Source organism: Phocoena sinus, chromosome 9 (assembly GCF_008692025.1).
Source record: "Phocoena sinus isolate mPhoSin1 chromosome 9, mPhoSin1.pri, whole genome shotgun sequence".
Taxonomy (NCBI): Eukaryota; Metazoa; Chordata; class Mammalia; order Artiodactyla; family Phocoenidae; genus Phocoena; species Phocoena sinus.
The window spans coordinates 19,350,102-19,362,285 of NC_045771.1; the positions used below are offsets into that span (position 1 = coordinate 19,350,102).

The 12,184-nt window shown below is 40.4% G+C and overlaps 1 protein-coding gene across 2 annotated transcripts in view; it reads right to left on the reverse strand.

The window, feature by feature from the left end:
- EXOC4 (exocyst complex component 4) overlaps nt 1–12,184 on the reverse strand; it is an 856,192-nt gene that overhangs the window by 396,569 nt on the left and 447,439 nt on the right. The gene's annotated exons all lie outside the window — the stretch shown is intronic.

Consider the following 12,184-nt stretch of genomic DNA (forward strand, 5'->3'; position numbering starts at 1 on the left):
TTTCTCTAGAACTTAAACATGAGGAATAAGGGAAACACTAAGAATTACCAAACTAGTTAGTTTTGTGTTATGCATAGGAAATAAGGAGTTCAAATAAAACAGAATAATATTCTATAAGGATAAGACAAATATTATCAATATGAAGAAGAATTACCATCAAACAAAAGGAGGCAAGAACGCCAAACCTTGGAGATTGATCACTTCGATCTCACTCCCTCTGTCTCTGTTTCTCTCTCTCTCACACACACAGACACACGTTTACTATATTTTTGTACCCCCAAATGACAACTGTATATGAATTTTCAAAAAGCTTTCTATAATTATGCATAAGAACTTCTGACTGCAAATAAAAAGTCTTAATCATAGACAATCTTTTCACTAGTGAAAATTATCAGGAACACAGGAAAGTAAGTAGTTCAAGGGCATACATGCTTGGGTAGCAGATAGATATTTAACACCCTGTAAATTACTATATTTACTTAATAAAATAAAAGTAAGGCAACCTTGGGGGAAAAAGGAGAAGGTGATAAGTTAATAAATGCCTTATGGGAAATTAATGAACCACAGAAAGCACAGTACCCTCCTGTTCACTTTGTCTAGATCACATCCCATCATGAATGCTGTATTCAGTCCTGTTCCTACACATGAAGAGGGACAATACTTTACTGAAAAAGAACCAAAGAAGGGCAATCCAACTATGCAAAAGAAAGAAATGTTAAAATTAGGACTATTTAGCCTGGACATTATGCTAATGTGACACATATTTAATGGCTGTCACAAAAGGATTAGATCTATTCTATGGTGCTCTCCAAAATATGTATAACTAGATCTTCCACTTCTTTAAAAAATAAACTTCTGAGCACATTCTAAATGTAATGTACTATGCTGTGCTAGGTGAGGCAGAAGATACAAAGGTGATCAGACAAGAACCCTGCTCTTAAAGAACATACAGTCTAGAAAGTAAATTAAGATACGAAGTTAGAGTATGAGTATCATCTTGTATCTGAAACAGTGCCTGGTGTATAATGGGAACTCAATAAAATTTTTTTGAATGAATGAATTGCAGCTCTCATCCCACTGGTCTTGTGACCCTCTGCTTGACCTGAGTTGCATTAGCGGATCTGACTCATGGGCTTCGACAAAGCTGCAGGCTCATGGAGTAGGCAACCTTCCCAATGTCACTATTCTTTATTCGTGAGACAAGTATAGATAATGCACAAGGCAGAAACTCTCAACTGCCAGAGCAGAGAACCAAATAGTGCTATGTGAATTTAGAGTTTGAAATTAAAAGTAAAAATTACAAGGAGGCAGATTTCATCTCCATCTAATAATTGAAACTGTCCAAAAAAGGAACAAGTATTGAACTCTGGGCTTCCCAAATCAAAATTGTGCCTTCTGAAGGCTCTCATCAGAGGGTTATTTTACACTGTTCCCCACTCCTACCCTGTTATCTGAAAACACAGTCCAGGGCTATTTATCTTAGCAGGGCCATCAGGAATACAGTCTGCTCTAAATCAAATAGTCTACAAAGTAGGATGATTTATTCACACTGGAAGTAGACAACTAGTAAATTAGCCCTCAGAATCTTTCAGAATCAAGTCAACTCTCCCCTGATGGAGAACCACAGCCTTATGCACAGCCTATAGTGTATTTCCATAATACACTGCCTGGTTGTTATGGGTTACCTGGGGTTTTCTAAGGTGGTTTAACCTATCCTTAAGTAGAACTATGAAGACAAAAAGCCTTCATAGATTGATATGCTATTACATACATGTACAAATATACCATTCTAGTTGATGCTCAATAAATTTTTATCTAAAGAAGCAACATTGGATCATAGAGACAGATCAGTATGAACTCTCTTGAATATCATATGATAAGCAATAAAATTATGACTTTAGCAAATGACTTGGGATGAAATGAGAAAATCCTTTAATATTTATTTTTGTAAAAAAGGTAAGCTTGCAGTTGATTCCTCCGTTTGGTGTTGACTCTGCTTATCCTTTGCTAGTAGCAAAACACAATCACCAAATCACTTGTCTATGACTCTATTACCATAAAGATACACCTAAGCATATCCCTCTACCATCCATTTATTTCTTAATAAATACTCAATAAAATAAAATTTAATCATATTGATTTTTAAAGGTTGAAAAATAAAAATGCAATATAAACAACACGAAGTATTTCGTGTTTATTGAGTGGTATGTACTCTACTTTGCAATACCTCACTTTATTCAGCACTGTTCTTTTAAAGACGTTAAAAGTTTTAAGTAATTTACTTTCAAGAAAAAGCCCTAGCAATGTATATCATGAGGTAAACTGGCATGACCACGGGGAATCAAAACGGAGGCACACTCAAACCAGCAGTGAGTGACTGGAGCGGACAGTTCAACGGGAGCCTTGATTGTGTAAACATTTTTGGGAACTTATAGTTTAAAGCAGAATTATCAAGCTGGCAACCTATGAACCCAAACCAGAGTGCTGACCTATTTGGTATGAGACTACAGTATTTAACTTTAAAAAATTAGATGACAATTGAATATATGAGGATTTCACGTGAAAATCAAACATTAGCTGGACCTGGGTACAGGCTGGCCCCTTAAGATGGAACAAGGGTCCTGCAGTGTGCCTAAGTCATTCATTTATCGATCAAGCTCCCACTGGTGTGTAAATTTGCAACCTTTACTTCAAGGAACGAATGTCTAAAGAAGGAAATAAAATACAAAAATAACCTGAATAATCTTGGAATATATGTATGAATGAATGTGTATTTGAATGTGTATTTAACACAGTTTTGAGTATTCATGAGTTAACTCTTTCTGGACTTCCACCATGAAATAGAACAGCTCCACTGACCAATGACCATGTTGAGGGTCTGCCTTGCAGATATTTCACTTATGAATAACCGACAGGGTCATCTTAAAAACCTCCAAATTAATCATAAATTGATGATGAAGGAATCGAGAAACAATGTCCCCCGTCCCCACCCTCCCCTCAAAGTCCAAGAGTCTTCCATGGATGAAGCTGGAGGAAAACACTAACCTAACATTTATTTAGCCCAAGAAATCAGGTGTTATACACTTTTAAGAACAGTTTCTTACTTGAATTGCTAATTTGGAGTTGATGTCTTCTAAAACGTTGCTAACGTTCCTGAGTCGTTTCCCTCTCCCAGTCTCACGACACTCAGACGCCAGTACTGGGCATAATGTGCGGCACTGTAATTCCGCCTCTATTAGATTCACGTATATAAATGGCATGCCAGTGAGCATGGTGAATTTTGATCATTATTTCTCCTCTCAAGTTTTGTTCACCTTCCCGCTGAAAGAATGATCACTGAGTTTTACCACAAGCCCAAGGGACCCATTATTTATTATTTTACTTTTTACGGTGTGGAGTAAATAAATAGCACTAAAGCACTAACTTCAGTCACAGAGATGAACTGTATTCATAAACCGGAGAAATTCTTTAAATCAAGCCTCGGCTGCTAATAGGCTCTTCGTAAAAATGCAGAAAACATTCATTGTAATATGGCAGCAATAAACGGAGGCAGCTGGGTTAACAAACAAATATTAGAAGGCAAACATTTTAGGCGAGGCACATAAATGGCATATAACCGAATCAGGAGGTTAAATACACAAACCTCGCTTAATAATCTGTCATTTTCATGTAACTGGATTGTAAAAATTCATACTGTCATGTAATTATCATAATAGAAGAATTCAAAATAAACTAAATGTACGAATGTGTGAAGAATTCAGCAACCCTGACCTCTCCTAAGATGTCCCTTAATTACCGTACATTTTGTCTCATTCGGCTTGTCTTCTATTAAAAGCCCATTCGGCAGGGAATGTGTGTGCATTTGTCTTTTGTAGTATATATAATCCACTCTCATTTCCATCTCTGATTTCTAGGGTCTCATGCAATTGCTGTAAAAGATTTTCTAGCCACCGATCCTCTGGGATTTTCTTTCCCCATCCCTCATGTGACTTAATATAATCATTTAAGGCAAGCTACGACTCTGCATTTTTCCCTCGGCAGATTTAAACTCAGAGCTTGAGAGTGACACAAATTCCTTGCCCCCGTTGGACTTCACTATAGAGGGTCGCGGTGGGTCTCAAGATTCCGGCCCCTTACTACCCTAGCATCCGTTCCTCCTTATACAATGCTGCACCAACACTACCCGCGCGGCTGTATTTTAACAATAGGAATGATAATGAATTTTCTGTGCCAATTATAACATTCATTCAGTATTATAAGGTGGTAAAATATAGATATAAAGAAAAAATAAAATGAGTATTAACAACAAAGTATCATAATAAGTATTTAAAATCATACTGAAGAGGATTACCATAGAAACTATAATCAACATATAAAAGGTGGCAAGGAGAAAGGCATGCCTGTTGTCTCTTTGTTTTTTTGAGATTTCTAAGCCAATCAGAGATGATGGGAAGCAGTATAACACACAGAATGGAAGAGGAGGCAGAGCCAGGTGTACAGAATAGAGTCAGAGGTCGGAACACAGGGGAGAACTTCCAAATGGAGGCATATTAGGGTACAGCAAGACAAAGCAATGATGTGTGTGGCCAGCCAGACCAAGTAACAATCTGAGTCAGGCCACAGGAACAATGAATGGAACTTTTCAAAATAAAGGAATAAATGGAGAAAAGACCAAGGAAAAAACATACACAAGAGAAAAGGCAGGAGAGACAAAGTCAATTGTCAATAGTCAGAGTCTACAAGAACTAAAAGGGAAACTGAGAAAAGAAAAAAAAATTATATGTAAGTATCACAAGAGTCAATTTAATAAGCCGTATCAATGTTTCAGGGATTTGGGGTAAAATCATCTGCTTCTTTCCAGCCATACCCAGTAACTTCTTCATTTGACCCTAAAAGTTGGTACAAACCAAGTGTACACAAAGCTAGAGAGAAAGTCTAGGGCCAGATATTTGGTTCTTTCATGTCAACTGCTAAGATAAGAGGTGCTGACGCTGTCTCTATCCCAGCTTCTCCAAAATCATGTCCTGTTAAAACTAGGGAGGGTGAGATGGTGGAAAGTACTAGTGAGAAAGAAGGAATGAGCACAGTTTGGGATTTCCAAAAGGTAATAGTTCTAAGATTTCAGTGCACTGACATTAAATTAGGGAGCATATCTCCTGCAAATAAGTTTGTAAAAGCTGACTGAGTGATCCATTCATTTGTTCAACCTTCTTCATTGTGGAATTATAAGGCAATAACAACATGCCAGGCTTGGAGATAAGGACCTGTCTCTCTAAAGACTGCTTAAGTGATTCACTACGATTGAGGGTGATGGACAGCTCAGCAGCACTTGACCCAGTGGCTCGCGCTCCTCAAGACACTTTCTTCACTTGGTTTCCTGGAAACCACTCTCTCTTCGCCTTTTGCTTCCTTACCATCTGTTCCGTTTTGAACTTCCTTTGTTGGTAGCTCTGTATCTACCTAAGCTCTCTGCACTGCAGGTCCTGATCCTCCGACATCTTTTCTTCTTTACCTGTGCTCCCTCCAAGCAGATCTTATCCAGTCTCATGGCCTTACGCAGCACTGAAATGCTGATGACTCAAATTTCTATTTACTGTCTTGCACGCTGACCAATACAGTAGCCTGAACCACCTGTGGCAGTTCAAATTTTAATTTAAATTCATTAAAATTAAGTAAAATAATAAATCAGCTCCTCAGTTGCACTAGCCACACTTTAAGTGCTCAGTAGGCACCCATGGCTAGTGGCTACCATATTGGAGAGTGAAGTTATAAAACATTTCTATCATAACAGAAAGTCCTATTGGACAATGCTGGTCTAGGACTCACTTTCAGACTTTCCAGTCATGTATTCAACTAATTACTCAACACATTCACTTGGCTATCGGACATCTCAAATTCAGCATTTCCAAAACTGAACGCGATCTTACCGTCCAACTAGCTCTTCCAACAGTCTTCACGCTCTTTGGAAAGCACATCTTCTTCCTTCTTGTTGCTTAGGCCCAAAATCTTTGAGATATGCTCGACTCCTCTTTTCTTCCATACCCATATTCAACCCATCGGCAAATCTTCATAAGACATCCAGAATATAACCACCTCTCAACTCCACAGCTGTCAGCCTAGTTCATTCAGATCATCACCTCTCAGCTGAATGATTGCAATGGCTTTCTACTCTCTGCTACTACTTTTGCCCCCTACAGATACTCTTCATATGGCAGACAAAGCAGTACTTGTAGAAAAGTTAAAGGAGATTATGACATTCATCTATTCAAAACTCTGCAACAGCTTTCCACCTCACTCAGGATAAAATCCGAAGTCCTGTCCGTCATCTACAAGGCCTGAAGTAATTTTGTCCCCAGCATCTCTCTTCCCTCATCTTTGACAAAGTCCCTTCCTCGCTCACTTGTCCTCAGCTACTCTGGTCTCAGGGTTTTTGTGCTTACACTCTTTCCTTTGCCTAGAACGCTTTTCTCCCAGATATCTCATGGTTTGTTGCTGAATTTCATTCTAGTCTTTGCTTGGACATGTTCTCTGAGCACCCAATGGAAAACAGCATGCTGTTTTACTCTTTCTTACCCTACTTTGCTTCACAATACTTACCACATCTGAGGTATTTTGTACTGGTTTATTGTCTGACTTCTCGCATTAGAATATAAGCTCCATGAGAGCAGGGACTTTCTTTTTTCCGTTGCTTGGCAAATAATAGGAGCTAAACAAATATTTGCAAAATAAAAACAAAAAATTCTATCATTGTGATAAATGCCCTAACAGAGGAATGTAGAAAAAGAATGTTCTCCAGATCCATCAACTCAGTCTACCGGTTGGGATGACCTAAATCAGGCAAATACCATTCACAAATAGAAAGACTCAGGTACAAACATTCAAGAGAGTGTCCCACTAATAACAAGTTACATGTGAGGAAGAAGAGACACTTAGGGAATCAAGAAATGAAAGAAGAGGGCTTCCCTGGTGGCGCAGTGGTTGAGAGTCTGCCTGCCGATGCAGGGGACGTGGGTTCATGCCCCGGTCCGGGAAGATCCCACATGCCGCGGAGCGGCTGGGCCCGTGAGCCATGGCCGCTGAGCCTGCGCGTCCGGAGCCTGTGCTCCGCAACGGGAGAGGCCACAACAGTGAGGGGCCCGCGTACCGCAAAAAAAAAAAGAAATGAAAGAAGAAAATTCCAGGGGCTCCTGTTCCTGACAGAGGCAAAGCGGTCTTGCAAGCTGGGTGGCTCAACAAATACCCTCCAGCCAGACTGTGCTGTGGTTTCCCTGTCTGCTTGTTAGCACCAGGCCAAGAGCACAGAGTCAGAAATGGAATCAAACTAAAACAATCCAAACATTTGCTGGGCAGCTAGTAAATGCCAGGACCTTTCCCATATATCATTTTAAGTTGACACTTAGAATAACAGTGCCAGCTCGTTGTTATTTGCTCCATTTTACAGGTGAGGAAACAAGCGGAGGTGATTAAAGAATTTGCCCGAAGTCACAAAGCTCGCCAGGTGAGAATTTTACCCTAAATGTGACTCCAAAGACTGAAAACTGTGGTAAAGTAATACATCTACCGAGGGCAGTTCCAAGTAACAAGCGAGGAACCCACCTTTGAACCAGACGCTAAACACAAACAAGCATCCACTCAGATCCGTCATTTGCAATTTCAATGCTCATCACTAAAACCGATCTGAACTGTACTACCACAAGCTGAGATAACTAATCTCCAGGAAGTTACCAAAATTCCATCAGAAACCCCAGTCTTAAAAATAAAATGAGCTTTCTAACTACTCCCCTCCCCCAATCTCATAGCTACAAAGCCAAATTAGGTAAAACCCAAAACCTATATGAAAATAAAATGTTTCCATAAACAAACATAATAAGAAAAAGGAAATTCTTCAGAGTCCTTTTGGGTGTTCCTCAGAAATGAGAATCTTCTCTCTAGACCTTCAAAAAGCTTCAGTGAATCAAGGCACTCTCATGGCATTCTTCTCAGACTCCTCTGAAGAATTTTATCTTGTGTCAGTCCCGCTATCCTCCCTCTCTTTTCAACCATCCTCTTTTACCTCAAACATATACAATTACATTTTACTGGAAATTTCTCTCTTTTAAAAATAAAAATATTTAGAAGATTCAGGGTAAAGGAACATACTTGCTTGTGTGTTAAACACAGGCCAATCAGTGAACATGGTTCTTCATTTGGTGTGCTGTTTGAATGTTTCCAAAAATCCAGTGTTCCACATTAAATTGTCCAGGATTTGTGTCTATATAACAAATTCTTTTTTTATGATTTTTAAAAATTTATTTATTTATTACTTATTTTTGGCTGCATTGGGTTTTGGTTTTTTTTGTTTTTGGGGTTTTTTTTTTGCGGTACGCGGGCCTCTCACTGTGTGGCCTCTCCCGTTGCGGAGCACAGGCTCCGGACGCGCAGGCTCAGCGGCTATGGCTCACGGGCCCAGCCGCTCGGCGGCATGTGGGATCTTCCCAGACCGGGGCACGAACCCGTGTCCCCTGCATTGGCAGGCGGACTCTCAACCACTGCGCCACCAGGGAAGCCCTGCATTGGGTCTTCATTGCTGCGCGGGAGCTTTCTCTAGTTGCGGCGAGCGGCGGGTACTCTTCGTTGTGGTGCGTGGGCTTCTCATTGCGGTGGCTTCTCTTGTTGAGGAGCACGGGCTCTAGGCGCACGGGCTTCAGTAGTTGTGGCGCAGGGGCTTAGTTGCTCCGTGGCATGTGGGATCTTCCCGGACCAGGGCTTGAACCCGTGTCCCCTGCACTGACAGGCAGGTTCTTAACCACTGCACCACCAGGGAAGCCCTCTATCACAAATTCTGATTCGTCAGAACAGCACTGAGGGCTTCCCTTCAACCCTCCGCCCCCACATGCAAACAGGTGCCCAAGCTGTTTGTCTCTCTACACCCCACATTATCCTCTCTCCCCACCTCAACACCAGCCTCCCCCGGCACCGTGATGTGGGAATCCAGCCGCGTATTCAGGAAGCTTTGTTACTGACACACCCCAGCTGGGGTGCCACAGAAGCACCTGTTCCACACCCACTGCTGGAAACATCCTGTTGCACATCCTTGCACCACTGCAGACTCTGTAACCCCAGAGGCAAGTCGAGTTTGATCCTCACCTCTTCACTCCAGTCACGGCCTCCTTGAGTAAGGGGGGAATCTGTTTTGACCCATGGTAGTGCCAATGTGAAAGAGAAAGATAAATGCCTTCTTACCCAAAGAAAGGGGGTTCACCCAACATGCCTTAATAACTAAGAAGGGCAAGAAGAGAGAGCAGGGTACAAAGAGAGAGGCAAAATGGAGAATGAACGATTCCTTTGTGCCTGTCAAGAAGGGGCCCACGTATTCCCTCCCAAGCCATAAAGGCATTTCTGAAATGCATTTATGATAAAAAGCAAGGCCTTCTTACAACTTATTTTCCATTCATACATTTAATGGGTTTCACTGCCCTCCCTATATTTACTGCACTTCCTCCGACATAAAAAACCACACACAGGGCTTCTGTAGTATATCAGATTCAATAGTGAGTCACTATAGTACGTATTTGTGGAGGAGGGAGGAGGCGCCTCACCAGTGCCTAAAACACAACATGGTTATTTAGGTAAAACACCCTAAACATGATGATGGAATAGGCAGCACATGAGATGACAAAACTATAAAGTAAAAGGGGAAAAGCTGACTGATTCAGGTATTTTGTGGGAAAACATTAAAAAAGGCAGTTGACTGTAAAGGCTATTTTTAGCATATTTGATGGCAAAGTCTAGTTAGGCAGGAGTTTGTACCAAATGCACTGGTTGTTGGAGTTCCAAGTATTTGAAGTAGAAAACTTCTGATCAGGTACCATCGGAGGCACAGTGTGGCGTAATGGAAGAGCCAGGAGACTTGGGTTTTTTTTTCTTCCAGGCTCTGCTTTTCCCTAGTTCTATTATCCCGGGTCAGTCACAAAGCCTTTCTATACTAGCTTCAGTCTCCTCTCAAGTTGAATATAGGGGCTAGACTAGGTGACTGCTAATCTTTTAAGAGTCAATTTCCTGCATAAGAATACCTTCTACAGACCATGCATAAGTGTGAGCAGTGGGGCTGCAGTGTGCTCCTCTTTCATAGGCTGCTGTTCAATTTGGGGGAAAAAAACAGCTTTAAAGAGTAACCAGATTACAACCTCAACAGCTGTTCTGGGAAAGCGGGATTCCCTGCCCGTGCTCACTTCTATAGTGTTGTCTGGCAAGTGGATAGTGAAAAATGGCCGTGTCATTCGTTCTTTAAGATGCGTCCTAGAGACTACTAAGTTCAAAATAGATTTCTCGAGTAACGAGCTTATCGTTCCCATAAGCTTAGAAAATGTCGCATATGCTCTTTGCCTCTGGAAATTCACAGTGAACCCTGTATAGGTAAAGGCTCTGAAAAGTTCTGCAATAAAGAGTTCCTCATTTTAAAATCAAGCGAACAAAAAGTACAGTACAGTTGTATGGCAGTAAAAAGGATCAACTAGAATAGAGCTTCTTAGGAAAAAGAACTGTGTCTAACACCTTTCTAGCCACGGCCCTTAGCACAATAGCTGATATATGACAATGTTCACATTTTTTGAAAAACTGGAAAAACCTGGAGCCTGGAAATATGGCTAATGTTTTTTATTAGGTCTTGTCTAGCTAAGTAAAATGCATTAAGAAAATGCAAATGTTAAAGTAAAATATACAGCAACAATAGTTTTTCCTGAGGACAAAAAAGTAAAACGGAGCCAATAGGTTCCATGGAATACTTTCCTCAAGCAATAAGGGGGAAAGCCAGAAACAAAATACACTGCACAGGGCTTATGAAAGTATTATGTTCCACAGGGGCTCAATAAACATTAGCTGATGTTTCCCAGCAGCGTCCGTAACTTATTTATCTAGCCACTTAGGTTCTCAATGCCTCGATTTCCCTGTCTATAAAATAAATAAATATTTACTGTAACATAAAAACAGCAATCTATACTCACTGAGGACTTAGGAGGCTTAATTTATGCTTCAGAAGCATTTGGGAAAAGGCAGATGATGGATGGGAGTGTCAATCACCATCACCATCACAACTGCTATTGCGGTAAACAGGTTAGAAAGGCAGCGTGCCAGCTCGCCTGGCTCCTGTGCTTCCAGTTGTGGGAGATGTGTCCTTTTTATAAAACCACACACTGCTCAGGTTCTTAGGGCACAGAGAGAAAGATAAGAATTGCTAAATCAATAAAACCGGATATAGCTAAATTCCAATGTTTTGCATTAATCAAGATTTCCTTTATTAATCTATGACAAATATTTTTACCCAAACACCACATATAAATTAAATTATTTCCTAGAAGAACCAAGATATAATAGCTTAAAAAAAATTCAAGGTATAGGTTGAGGCTTTGAACACAGAGTTGAGACAGAAAAAAAAAAAATTGCTGATTAGGATCTTGACTGTATACCACAGGTTCCTAATCCATCAGCTTGTAAATTACTTAAGAACAGAGATTGTGGCAATCACTCTTACAACCCTAGTGACCCAGAGAGTGTCTGGAATACATCAGGTACTGAGGAAAGGTTGAATGAAAGAATGGATGAATGCCCATGCCTCAATGTTTTATTAAGCAATAATCAAAATCTCACCAGCTACGTAAAGGCTCTCAATAATGATTCAGTTGTTTGTAAAATGCTTTAAAGAAAAATTTTTAAATTTTATTATCCCCATTAGCATAAGCCTGAAAGGTAGGGGAAGAGAGGGGAAAAAAGACAGCATCTATATATTCTACAAAATGTCCACCAGCTTAATATATGACATGGCTATCAATCTGTACACCAGTCACCCCAATCCATTCTGAAGAAAAACCATTGCTTCCACCATAATACACTAGAACAAATTTATAAATGTTAATAAAATTTTTAAAAGGTCGGGTCACTACTTCCTGTAACATATGTCAGGGGGAACCTAATACATCCCAGTATCAGGTCATTGGCAGGACAACTATGACATTAAAGAATGGAGAAAATGAAATTTTTTCCCTTTTAAAATTAGTTAACCGGCACATCCGCCTGTTCCCCCCCTTGGCTGCCTGGTATGGAGCAAGAATTGTAACAGGAAATTTATTGAAAGATACCATTAAATCAACATGGCAAAGCGCTCTACTTTATATGGGGCTATAAAAGTCATGGGTATGGGAAAGCTGAA